Here is a 13,014-nt window from a genome sequence, read left to right as displayed (position 1 = left end):
TGATGATGTCCAAATAGTGCTACATATATTTTTGGGACTGCACCCAAGTTACCTAATTATTGCCGCAGTTGCCGCAGACCTGCTACTTCTATTTGCAGTTCTTTGTGTCTTGAGATTTTCTTCAGTTTTTTAACTTTTATTCTATTGTCTCCAGTTACTGTCACATCCACTATCCAGACTTGTTTTGTCTTTCTTATCAACAGTTGTTAAGTCTGTGGTGCAGCAGTTGCTTGTCTGTTGGAATTCCACAATTGCAGAACACTTTAACATTTTCTATTCCTTTGTCTATTTTGTGATCCCACCATTTCTTGCTTGCAGGCAGATGGTAAATCTTGCAGATATTCCAATGCACTATTGTTGCTGCACTGTCATAGTAATAATAATAATATTATTATTTCTTGCTTCAGTGAATGACATGCAAACATGTAAAAGATAGTGCTTTGCTATTATCTTAAAAAATAATTGAGACATGTTTGCCAAGTGTCAGATGCCCAGACAATTGGTTCTTTTGGATCCAGATAAAATAATAAGCACAGCAGTAAATAAATGGATGTTAAACTTTATTATTAGCTCAAGCAAACAGATTTAAAAGCATAACATGAAAAAGCAAATCTGTTACAAGCTGCCAGGAGCTCCTTAATAACAACAGATGCCCCATGGGTAGTCAGTTTCCACAGTACCTAATGCTAGGTTCTGTATAGAAGCTCTTCTCTAATAACAACCCCACAGGTTTTATCAAAACTTGGCGTCATGACTTCATGGCCTTGCTGTTGGACATATGACCTTGGCATATGACTCTTGGGATGGGGATTGAAAGTCTGAGACTTTCACAGCAAAAGAAACTTCTTCGTCTCTCTCCCCCCCTTCTCCTTTGTGCAGCAAGCGAGAGTGAAAAACAAGCAGAGTAATTCAGAATGAACTCTAAACTTCCAGACTTTTTTTAATATGGAGAAATTAACATAGGTCACTAAACTCCTTGAAATAACAATGGTTCCTCCACTTTTCCACTACAAGATAATGTAGCAGTTTAGTCTTTTAAAGATATATGTACAAGAAGGTCAGAAAACATTTATTAATTATAAACATATTCCCATATTTTAAACACAAAATTTGGGCTGCTTTGATCCAAAATCTGTTTTTCTCTCTGTTTTCTGGATTGTGAGTCAATAATGGATAATAAATTAGCCACATCTGATTTCTGCTGGAGTAAATTTTGTCATGGGGCCATTGGAAGCAACAAGAAAAGTCTGTAGTCATCCATACTTCTGATGTGTCTTTAGATGGAAGAATATCACCTTCCACACTATGCTTATTGCAATCATAGATTGCTACCAGATGTGATTCTGTCTCCTTTGAATACTGGGCCAGTTCTCTTAGAAGGGATAGGAGGGTGTGTAGTACAACCTCACCTAAGATCAATTTCATAGATCTAGCATAGATTTGTAGGGTGCAGTTAGTAGTTGCCGTCTAAGGAAACTGACAAAATAATTTGGTAAACAACTGGCTGAGATTGTTAAATTATACCAGATGCATGGATATGTTTATTATACTATTTCTCCTTAAATAAAGTCAAACATTTGTCTTTTAACCAACTAATCATAGTATTGGCAGCCTGCTTTCTTGTATATGCATGAAAAAGAAAAGTCTGAATAACGGGAGTGGGGTAGGGATAATTGAAATCCAAATATTAAGTCTAACTTATGATCTAAGTCTCTCTTTTATTAATCTTAAAGAAATGTTATGGATCACAGCAAATTAATAAATGTAGGATACCAATGAATAGTCTAAAACATGGCGAACCTTTTTTTCCTTGGGTGCCGAAAGTGTGTGTGCGATAGCATGTGCGTGCTTACACCCATAATGCAATGCCCCCCCACATACGCACCTACCCCCCTGTGCTCCCCCGCCCCCTGCACAGGTGTGTGCAACCCTGTTTTGGTGTTAGCAGGCCTCCCTGAAGCTTCCTGGGACCAAAAATGTGGGGGGAGGCGGCGCATCCCCCCACCCTGCACATGGGTGCATGAGACCCCACCCCCACCCCACGCATGCACGCGCATCTCCCAGCAGACCCAAAAATCAGCTGGCCAGCAGGAAGTGTGTGCACATGCGCAGTAGCGCTGACCTGGGCGACAGCTTGCGTGCCTGCAGAGATGGCTCCGCGTGCCATAGGTTTGCCATCATGGGTCAAAAATATAGGCTTAGCAATAGCAATTTACTATTGGGTAATATCTGTATTGCACCGATAGTTGTGTAACAGCTCTTGGTCTAAGCTTGCTTCAGACACAATATAAAAATGTTTTACTGCAATAGTAAAACCCAAAATTATTTACTTTTCTTTAGCCACACCTAATACCCTTTGGCCCCAAATAGTTACTGTGTTAGTATGCTTCTACTCTTTCATGTATTTTCAAGCAAAAACAAAGTATTTCACTGAACTTTGGGCTGAACTTTCAAGTTGAGTAACTATATATTTCTTTTTTTTTAAGTGTATTTCCTAATGGTAGATAATGAACAAATGATCAAAATGGGTGGTTCAGCTGATTCAGTTGCTATAATCACCTATCTTTACAGCACCTAAGGTATGAAGGCAAAACAGTGCTTTTACATACATGGAGGGTCAGGCTATCTGCATTCCTTAGACTAAAAATGTCTTCTCCCAGGATTGCATAGGTATCTTGCAATCCAGGGCAAAGATGCTACTGCTTTAAGGTGTTACATAGAGTACTGTGCTAATGGTCCTAGGAACCCCATAGCCCTTTTTGCTTTTGAACCTGACATATTCCCTACAGCTCAGTTAAGTGGCCCCAGACAGCCAACCCTGGGTAACCTTTAAAAAATCAGTCCTCTCAGATCTGTATTTAATACTTGGGTAGACGATCGCCAAGAAATCCCAGTTCTTTAGGCTAGACCGGGAAGCCAAACAAGTGAACAAACAAACAAAATGTCTGTAAGAAGGCAGAATGATTATTCTGTATAATTGTTATGAAAATAATATTCATGTAGTTCCTTGGTGGGAGACTCAGTTCAAGGGATTTTTTAAAAAAATATTTAGTTATAGGCATCAGAGAATATCTACTTATTAATCAGGATGAATCAATTTACCCAAGACATTGGAGAGCAGTTCTCATATATGTATAAGCATCCACAATGGCTGAAGTGCTTCTTGCCAAAGAATACTAGTTTTTCATTTGATTTGTTCAACATCATTTCATATGTATCTTCCAAAAATGCAAAAGAAACAGCACTTTCAATTCCAGGATACAAAACACTCCTGACTGAAATTAGGAAATACTTGTCAAGTGCAAACAACCAGACCCACAGCTACTTTATTATTCTATGCCTATTTCACAGGAATGTGCCCAGAGTGGCAGCTTTCTTAGGATTTCTTAGGAAATTTGACGTTAAGACTCAAAGGCATCCAGAGCAGGGGAGGGCAGGGACGTGCAGTCAGGGGAGGCAGAGTCTCACCACTGTCATCATGAAAAGAAAAAAAAACGTAAAAGGAAAAAGGCAAGAGCTGAGGTCAGGCTGAGCTAGTTGCTGCCAGAGTCACTGTGGATGACTCTGCTTAACTGTTTAAAAACCCCTCTTTAAAAAGTGCCCTCTACAGGAGGAGGCAGGAGAACGACGTGCCTCATCTAGTCTGGCGTTTTATGATCACTCGAGCAGAGTTAAGCAAGGGTTAAAAGCCAAAAAAATTCTCATGTAGATGAGGCATGTCGTTCTCCCACCTGGCTATCACCTAAAAACACTTGTCTTCCTATTTAGTACCAGGTCCCTATGTATTTTCCAGTTTATCATGAACCTAGGTTTATGAAGGAGGAAGAGCTGCTGATTGTTGCTGAAGCTAGGTACTTGTAGCATAATTCATTAGAACAGTTTTGCAGTGCTGACAATTTTGCTCTGCCATAATATATTTCTTCATTACCACTGTGGCTTCCTACCGCACAAAAAGTACTGAAAATTAAGGCTAGACAGGGTGCATTTCACCCTTCATTAAATTTACGAGAAGACACTCAAGTGCTAGTTCTGAATAGTTTTAATATATATCTTATGAACCTAAAATATCTAAATTTAAACCTGGTGGAATTTAAATTCCACTGGGTGGGGAAACTTGCAAGAGAGGCTGATAACCACATAAAACTCTTACTGTCTCTATTTTATGCCACTAAATCCAATGTAATTATATGAAAACAAGGATTCCAGACATCAAAGTATGGTTAGCTGATGAGACATATTAATTTGTTCTTTTAACATCTACCTTTTATATAATATTAAAATATCAAACAACTCTTGTTATTGAGGAATCTACTTAATATGTCAAGAGGTGATAATGTCTTTTGAAGACAGGGCAGTCTCAGACTATAATCTTGTACTGATTTACCTGATAGAATTGTACTGTCAGACTCTCTTCTGTTAGGCAACATTAAAGCAAACATCTTCTGTTTCTCAGGTAAATGAAAATAAAGGTGGAATTAGTTTTTAATTCAGTGACAACCAATTCATGATCCCTATAATCATTTTTGCAGTACTCTCAGTAAACCTTTAGATTCCACTGGTGAAATTTGACAATCAAAATTACCAATTCTCTGCAAAACTGTGTTTTGCTTTGTTTTTACTGTTTGCTAAAATAAGGGGTAAAATAAGTGTGTAATATCTCTGGAAGGTTTAGCAATCATTTCTGGTCCTCCAACCCACTAGAGTTAGTCCTTGATTTATAACGGCAATTGAGCCCAAAATTTATGTTGCTAAGTGAGACATTAGCTAAGTGAGTTTTGCACCGTTTGAAGACTTTTATTGCAACCGTTGTTAAGTGTATGGTTGCAATTGTTAAGTTAGTAACATGGTTAAGTAAATCTAGCTTTCCCATTGACTTTGCTTGTCAGAAGGTTTCAAAAGGTGACCCCGGGACACTGTCATAAATATAAACCAGATGCCAAGATCTGAATTTTGATAACATGACCAAGGGAATGCTGCAACAGTCATAATTGTGAAAAATGGTCATAAGTCTCCTTTTTGAGTACCGCTGCAATCTTGAATGGTCACTAAACAAACTGTTGTTAAGTCAAGGACTATCTGTCCTTGTGGCAAAAAAACAAAACACCAATATTTGTTCAGTGTCAATATCACTACATTATTGGACAATCACTTAAATATGATCTTTGCTTTCCATAAGCATGCTTGCATAATTTCTTTTAATAATTAGTTCTTTTGGATATCCAAGGAATGCAAAGTAGCCTTCTCCAGCACCATAGCACAAAAGAATAAATCATCTTTCTCTTGTTCTAATTATGAGCTCACTGTTGCATCAGTTATATCCGAACAGGAACTACTATTGAGTCTACATTTTGGTTTTTTTTTAAATAATAATTTATATAGCCATCCATCTCACACATGATTTTGGGTGGCTTACAAAAAAATAGATAAAAACAAATAAAATGCATAACATAAAATAAGAACACATTGAGGCTATATATCATAAATTTTGATTGAAATGATTTGATCCAAGGTGGCGCAGTGGTTAGAGTACAGTACTGCAGCCACTTCAGCTGACTGTTAGCTGCAGTTCGGCGGTTCAAATCTCACCGGCTCAAGGTTGACTCAGCCTTCCATCCTTCCAAGGTGGGTAAAATGAGGACCCAGACTGTAAACTGCTTAGAGAGGGCTGAAAGCCCTATGAAGCGGTATATAAGTCTAAATGCTATTGCTGCTATCATTTATGAGTTTGTCTAAATCCCTCAGTGCCTTTTTCTTCATTAACATACCTTCCATCTAGAAAATTATAACTCTCAACTACTTCTATCATCTTATTGATCATTTTAAATTCTAATTTTCCAGTTGACATAATGTCTGCTTTAAATGATGTTCATCAAGACTTGCCTCTTCCCCTTCTTGTTCTAGCATTGTAAAGGTAAAGGTTCCCCTTGCACATATGTGCTAGTTCTCAATTCTAGGGGGCAATGCTCATCTCTGTTTCAAAGCCGAAGAGCCAGCACTGTCCGGAGACATCTCTATGGTCATGTGGCCGACATGACTAAACACCAAAGGTCCATGGAACACTGTTACCTTCCCACCAAAGGTGGTTCCTATTTTTAAGTAGCTTTCAAACTGCTAAGTGATATTGAGAGATAGTATGTGTGTGTATATGTGTGTGTGTGTGTGTATGCTATTGTTAAAGGTTGATCCCCAAATTTGCCATAAATAATACCCCTGGATTGGGAAGTTACATAATATGGGTCAAATAGTGATTTAAAACTACTGAACATTCTTATCCATAGAGTGGCTTTCCTGTAGCATACTTAAGAGGCTCAAGAAATCTTAACGAAAATTCTTTAGTAAGAGAAAAGGCACCATCAGGGTTGAATCAGTCACCTCCTCAGAGGTCCTTCAGTTCTTGGTAAACAGCAATTAACAAATTAAGTGTCCTTGTGGCCACAACCCCTTCACTATAACTCAGTTTTTCCCTTCCACATCCACCTTCTTGGCAAGCCAGAAAGGATGAAGGAGAAATCTTTAAATCCTTGCAAAATACAAACACGGCAAACCAAAACAGTCAATTTCAAGACTGAAACAAAAACCAATTTCTTTAATGCAACCAAAAGAAAAAAGTTTCCGCACAACACACAGTAAAAAAAATAAAAAATGCAATTCTAAATAAAACCAAGCTACCATGTATATCTGCAAATGAGCCAAGAAGTTTGGCCAAATGCACCCCCAAAATTGGGTTTGGCTTACCTATGTATGAGCTTTTTTACAAGTACATATGGTAATACTTTTTAAAAGTACTTCTACAGCAATAGCACTTAGACTTGTAGACTGCTTTACAGTGCTTTACAGCCCTAAGTGGTTTACAGAGTCAGCATATTGCCTCTAACAATTTGGGTCCTCATTTTACCTACCTTGATGGAAGGCTGAGTCAATCTTCAGGAAGGCTGTTTTTACTACTTATATCCTACATATTTATGCCTGTGGATAAGCCCATCCATGGATAAGTCAACTCTCAAATTTTTGACTAAAATACCATGAAAAATATGTAATTGTAGATAAGCCAGTTTGAAAATGAAAATGTTTGAGAGTCAGCTTATCCATGGGTGATGCATTTTACATGGTATTTTGGTTAAAAATTCAAGGGTTGTTTCCTAAAGTCACTACTTTAGTACCAGACTCTGCCAACTCTCTTGCAAAATCAACCAAACTCTTCCTGCCCCAAATCTGATGGAACTTCTTTCTTTTCCTCTCTTGGTTGTCAGAAGTCAGGTGACACCATTTGGGCATATAAAGTTGGTTTGTTTTTGAAAGGCTGGTTGTACCTCTTATACCACTTAGGAAATGTTCAACATATTTGCACTTCACGTACATAATATCCAAAGCCTTAAAAGTATAAGCTATAAAAATGGTTCAGACATAAATCGAATGTGCTTTGTTAAAAGATATTGATATTCAAAGTAAGAAAAGTAAGTAGTGTAATGGTATTTATACTTACTTTGATGCTTGTTGCTGTTAAATGGTGTTGTACTAAACAGGCATTATATAATAAGTGTTCATGAAATGTTTAAAGACATGCTATTAGATGTATTTCATAGGTTTAAGTATAAGGGGCAACTGCATCTCCTCCCATTGCCTTTTTCATAAGTGAAAGGTTCAGAAAAGAAATGCTTGAACAAAACAGGAAGAGAATATTTTAGGGCACAGGAAAAACACTAGAAGGCTAATCATAGGTTCTGAACTGTCAAAAATAGAGTAGCAAGAGAATGGAATAAGGGAGGGGTGGATTATACTAATATTAAGGAGTGCAAAAAGAGGGATGTGTGATTAAAGAGGTGTGTGCTTATCAGAAAGTATATGTTTTGTTATCATTTTCATTATTTCAAACAAACGTCATTGTATATTAGCACTATGTATAATCCTTCAGGCACAACCTTGTTTGTCTTAGCCTAGAATAACACTGTGGTGCACCTGGTCTTCTCCCCTTCTTAAACACATTCCCCATATAATAGCCTATATGATATACATAGGAATTGAAAGTTGCATTTTCTTTTCTCCTCTCTTGTGCCTTCACTTAATTTGCCTGTTGCATCTTATTCTTTTTAAATAATTTGCATAATTTTCCTTGCCTGGAAAGGAATATTGTGTTAAATAGCTATCCAGTAATTTCCTGCTTATCTCGTTTAAAATTGTATGTAGCTATTTGGATTTTATGTTCTTCTTTAAAATATTCCTCTGTTTATTTTTTGAGGGTTGTAGCCCCTCCCCATTCCTCATCAATGTAAGCACAGCAGTGTATTCAAACTTCCTTCATAGAATATTGTCACTATTACTCATTTATCTGGACTGCTGTTTACTTAAAAATTTAAAAAAAAATAATCCACAGTAGAAAAGAGCTTAGTGTTACATAAATGAGATTTTAATAGAAATCTTTATGGCACCCAATCCATTATTTAAAAAGGTACTGATGTGGATACCGTATATACTCGAGTATAGGCCGACCCGAATATAAGCCGAGGCACCTAATTTTACCACAAAAAAACTGGAAAAGTTATTGACTCGAGTATAAGCCTAGGGTGGGAAATGCAGCAGCTACCGATAAATTTCAAAAATAAAAATAGATACCAATAATGCCATTGCCCATTGAATAACATATACAGCCTGCCTGTGCCCATTAAATATACAGTAGCCATTGTAAAAATTTGCTCTGCATAACAAATTATTATCACACAATACCGGTGTATTCAATGAAATACTTCACTCACCTCATGATGCTGATGTCCCGCTGTGATGATGATGTCCCGCCTCCTATGACACACGGCACAGTGATTCCTATCATTGGATCACTGTACCAGAGGAGGTGGGACATCGCTATGTGGCTGCTTGCCATAACAAGGAGGAGGTGGGACATCGTTGCAGAGCGGCAGGAGGGGGAGGAAGGGGAATCGTAAGATAGCCCTGCATTACATTAGAACGTGAGGAGGGGGGATGGTGCGGTGCACGCTGCGCGGCAAACTGACACAGAGGGAGGGGAAACACAGGGGCGCTGGGCCATTCACGAGCGTCACCCAGCGGCATGGCCCCGCCCCTTTTTCTCCTCCATTTCGGGCAAATTTTTCACTGACTCGAGTATAAGCCGAGGCGGCTTTTTTCAGCTCAAAAAGTGGGCTGAAAAACTAGGCTTATACTTGAGTATATACAGTATTTCATATCTATGTAGGATTGCCTCAGGATCTGCAAGTAGTAAGTTGCAGCTTCATTGATAGAAAGTAAAATAAATAAAAATAGCAGAAAAGCTATGGAAAATTATGATTTTATTGATTATGAAATGTATGCTGTTTTTGTTTATTTTTTGCCATTATTTTGCCTCAAGTGACTTGTGTAATCATACTTTCAAGTGCACTCTATATGCTATATCTGTGCAACATTCATATAATCAAATGAGTAATATAAGTTCACAGAATTCATCTGGTGAATATTCTATTGTCATAATTCGTTACCATTCATTGGAAAGTTTTATTGAGCAATTATATCAGTTTCTAGATTCACAATTATTTTAAAAGGTGCACCATACTCTTCATAATATGAAGTAATGGTGAATTTATAATACATAATTAAGAATGTATTTAAATTTCTGCCACAGTTCTGGATTTTGCAATATTTGTCTAATTATATCTTTTCCATCATCATTATTATTCTTTCATTTGTTTATAGAAATTTTCAATAATGCCAACAGACAAACAACCAGTTTTCCAGACATCCAAATTAGCTGAGATAATTTTTCATCAACATAGTTTTTATTTAGTGACACCGCCAATATAACTGAATTAAAATATTTGATTAATTATCAGGGTGTTTTATCTTTCATCATTTTGGAAAGAGTTACTGGTATTTATCTTTTGGAATTATGCAATATGGGATATAAACATTACATTCTGTGGCACCTCTGGAAGAAAACAGTCTTCCTCGAGTTGAACTTGCATTTTGGTAACTTCCCTAGATACGTCGATACTTTTCTAGGCGATAGTAAGGAAGTGATTTTTTCACTGCTTTCTTTAGGAGTATTTAACTTGCTCTCAGTTCTGGGATAATTATATTTTATTCTGTCATGTGAGAGGCAGAAAATGGAACTACTACTATATAAAGATCTAGGATGGAAGATATACCCTGTGAATCTGAAGCCATTTGGATTAATCTGTCTTCTCCCTCAGGCTTCTTGAACAATTACTGTAGCGAGTATGTGAGAATGAAAAGGGCTCTGTGTGTATCCTTAAGTGAAGTTTTGTGCTATATTGTAATCAATAGTGCTAAGAAGTTAGTATAAAAATGTGTCTGTGTGTCAGAGTGACACAGAGGACTGATATCTCATGCCAAGTGTGTGTATTCCCCACATAACTCTTAAGCACTGAACAAACAAGTATCTCCAGCAATCTCAAGTTGTTGTCAAGTGGGGGGACCTAGAATCGTATGCCGCAATAAGTAAGACTAATTGGCTGTGAAAAGTAACACTGAGATGTGTGAACCCAAGCACTGCAGTTTGTAAAATCAGTTTATGCTTTCTTTCTCTGAGCCAAAATAGCCTATCATGGTGAATAACTAGTAGATGTTTTTTTAAAAAAAATGAAAATAATTTATAACTTCTAAACCTCCCAACTCTAAACATAAAGTTGCCTAATAATGCACCATTAAAAAGATATCAAGGTTGCAAACATATAATGCATTAGCATGTATTTCAAGTTAGCAGAAATACAGGTGTATTGGAATAAACAATAAATCATAGATTGAAAACTAAGGAAAACAAAAAGATAAACATATTTCTTGAAGGCAGATTTAACATTCTTTAAAACAGTAGTCGAGTTTATGCTGAGCCATCTTTTAAGAATGGTATATTAAATGATTCATAATTGATTGAGCTGATGTGTAATACTAATCAATAAACTATGCCAATCACAATGGCTAAGTCTGTAGAACATGCAAAGTCAAAACAAATCCCAATATGGTGTAATGTCTAAATCCAGTGACTGATTTAGCATCATGTCTGACTCAGTCACCCTATGTCAAATGATTAATTTTATTATTTTTACAATAATGTCCCACCTGATTCAGAGGGCTCCAGCTCTTGCTGTCTTGAAGGGTAACCCCATATACTGTGAATTGCAATAGTCCAAACAAACACACGAATAACTGTTTTCATTACTGTATCTAAGAAAGGAAATAAGTTGCAGATTAGCCAGAATTGGCCACAGTCACTATAGCAGGAACCATGAATCTGCGGAACTCCCAAATCACATACCAGCTCTTTGAAAGATAACAGCATTCTGCCAGAAACAACATCCACAGAATTAGATGTTTACTGTAAAACAATTACATCCTGCTGGGATCTACTCTAAGTTCCTTTCCATACTGTCCCTCACAACCACCAGTCACTGGATCAGAATGCCCACTGCCCCCTCTTTGTTGGCCTGGGATGATCATATAAGTTTGGCTAAAATCAATTCACTAATGGTACTTAACTTGAAACTGACTGATAACTTCTCCTACTGGTTAAGCAAAGTATAGTAAAGGGCAGATTCTGGGACTCTCAGAATGTCCAAGGACTTAAATTCTCCTTCCCTGAACTCTTGATTAGAAGTGTCCGTTCAGGAACAAGCTTAATCAGAGTGTGTTATCTCTCTTCCCCTTGCAAGCATCAACTGTTGCAGTATGGAATAGCTGCATGCAAAAAACGAACATTGATACCATGTAGAATGAATGAAATGTTTATTGAGGTGAAATGGAGGTAATAACAACTATTTTACCCTACTTGCTCTATAAAATAAGGATCATTCCAGGTTTTGTTTCATCTGAAACGTAAACAGCCAAACCATTTGGGGTTTTGTTTCAAATGAATCCTTAGAAATTATGTTGGATCCAATTGTTCTAATTATTCCCAAACTCTTGAAAATTGAATTCCTCCAGAAGGCCAGACAAAAGTGACATAACTCAGTGTGGTTGTTTTTATAAATTGATTATAGAATTTTACATAATTCCTACCATAGAAACTACATAAACTTTTATGTTGCTTATAATTACTAAAAACCACCAGCAGCTTTGCAGTATAAATACACAATAATCCAAATTATTTTAACTAATAAACAATCTAAATTGTAAGCACTTATAAATAGAATGAATAATTAATTCAAAATAATTACAAATAAATTACCCAATTCAATAATCCAATCCCAAATGTTTGAATGTGATACTTTGCCTTGGGCTTGAAATAAAACTTGTTTCCCATTTTGTGTATTTTTAATCACTTATAAATACAACGCTATATTAAAAAACATAAATTGAATTTTGTATTATAACATTGTATCAGTTAAGAGTTCACTAAGAAATAATGTTTGGTTTTAAGTTTTGATGAATGAGTTTAATTGAATTATTTCTTAATGACTTTCACACATGGTTTCCTAAACCACAATTGGTTAAGTTAACATAATTTATCAATTATGAAGCTGTATAAACATTTTGGCATAATGCAATGTGTGATTTCATACAAAAACAAACCTAAAATTATTTTTCCCCTGTTAAAAAATGCCCATTTTGCTTAAATCTGTGTAAGGAAGCACACCGAAGAAACAATATAGAAACTGAATTGCCTGAGTCATTTGAAACCACATTAAAGAAAGTGTCCTTACATATGTTAAAGAGGACAGCCTGGGAATGAAATATTTGCAGACATAAGATTCACTCCATTATTACTATGGGCCCATTTTTTAGATTTCCCATAAATGTGATTGGAGCTGTCAGTGATATTTGACCAAGGTAGTTAAGCAAGTTCTTTATTATTATTGAATTATCAGTACTTGTTCAATTTTTTAAAAGAACAGTTTATCCTTATTGATGTTTGGGTACAGTTTATTCTAGAATGATAATGGACTAGCAGCAGGCAGGGTGATTTTGTGGTTAAAATGTGAATAGGGTAAGCTGTTAATAATTGGATGACAACCCAACCACATAGTTCTTAAATGATAATACTGGACAATTTGT

This window comes from Thamnophis sirtalis, unplaced genomic scaffold (assembly GCF_051295495.1).
Source record: "Thamnophis sirtalis isolate CommonGarterSnake01/CBP01778 unplaced genomic scaffold, rThaSir2_p1.2 scaffold_6, whole genome shotgun sequence".
Lineage (NCBI taxonomy): Eukaryota > Metazoa > Chordata > Lepidosauria > Squamata > Natricidae > Thamnophis > Thamnophis sirtalis.
Note: the sequence above shows the minus strand (reverse complement) of the source record.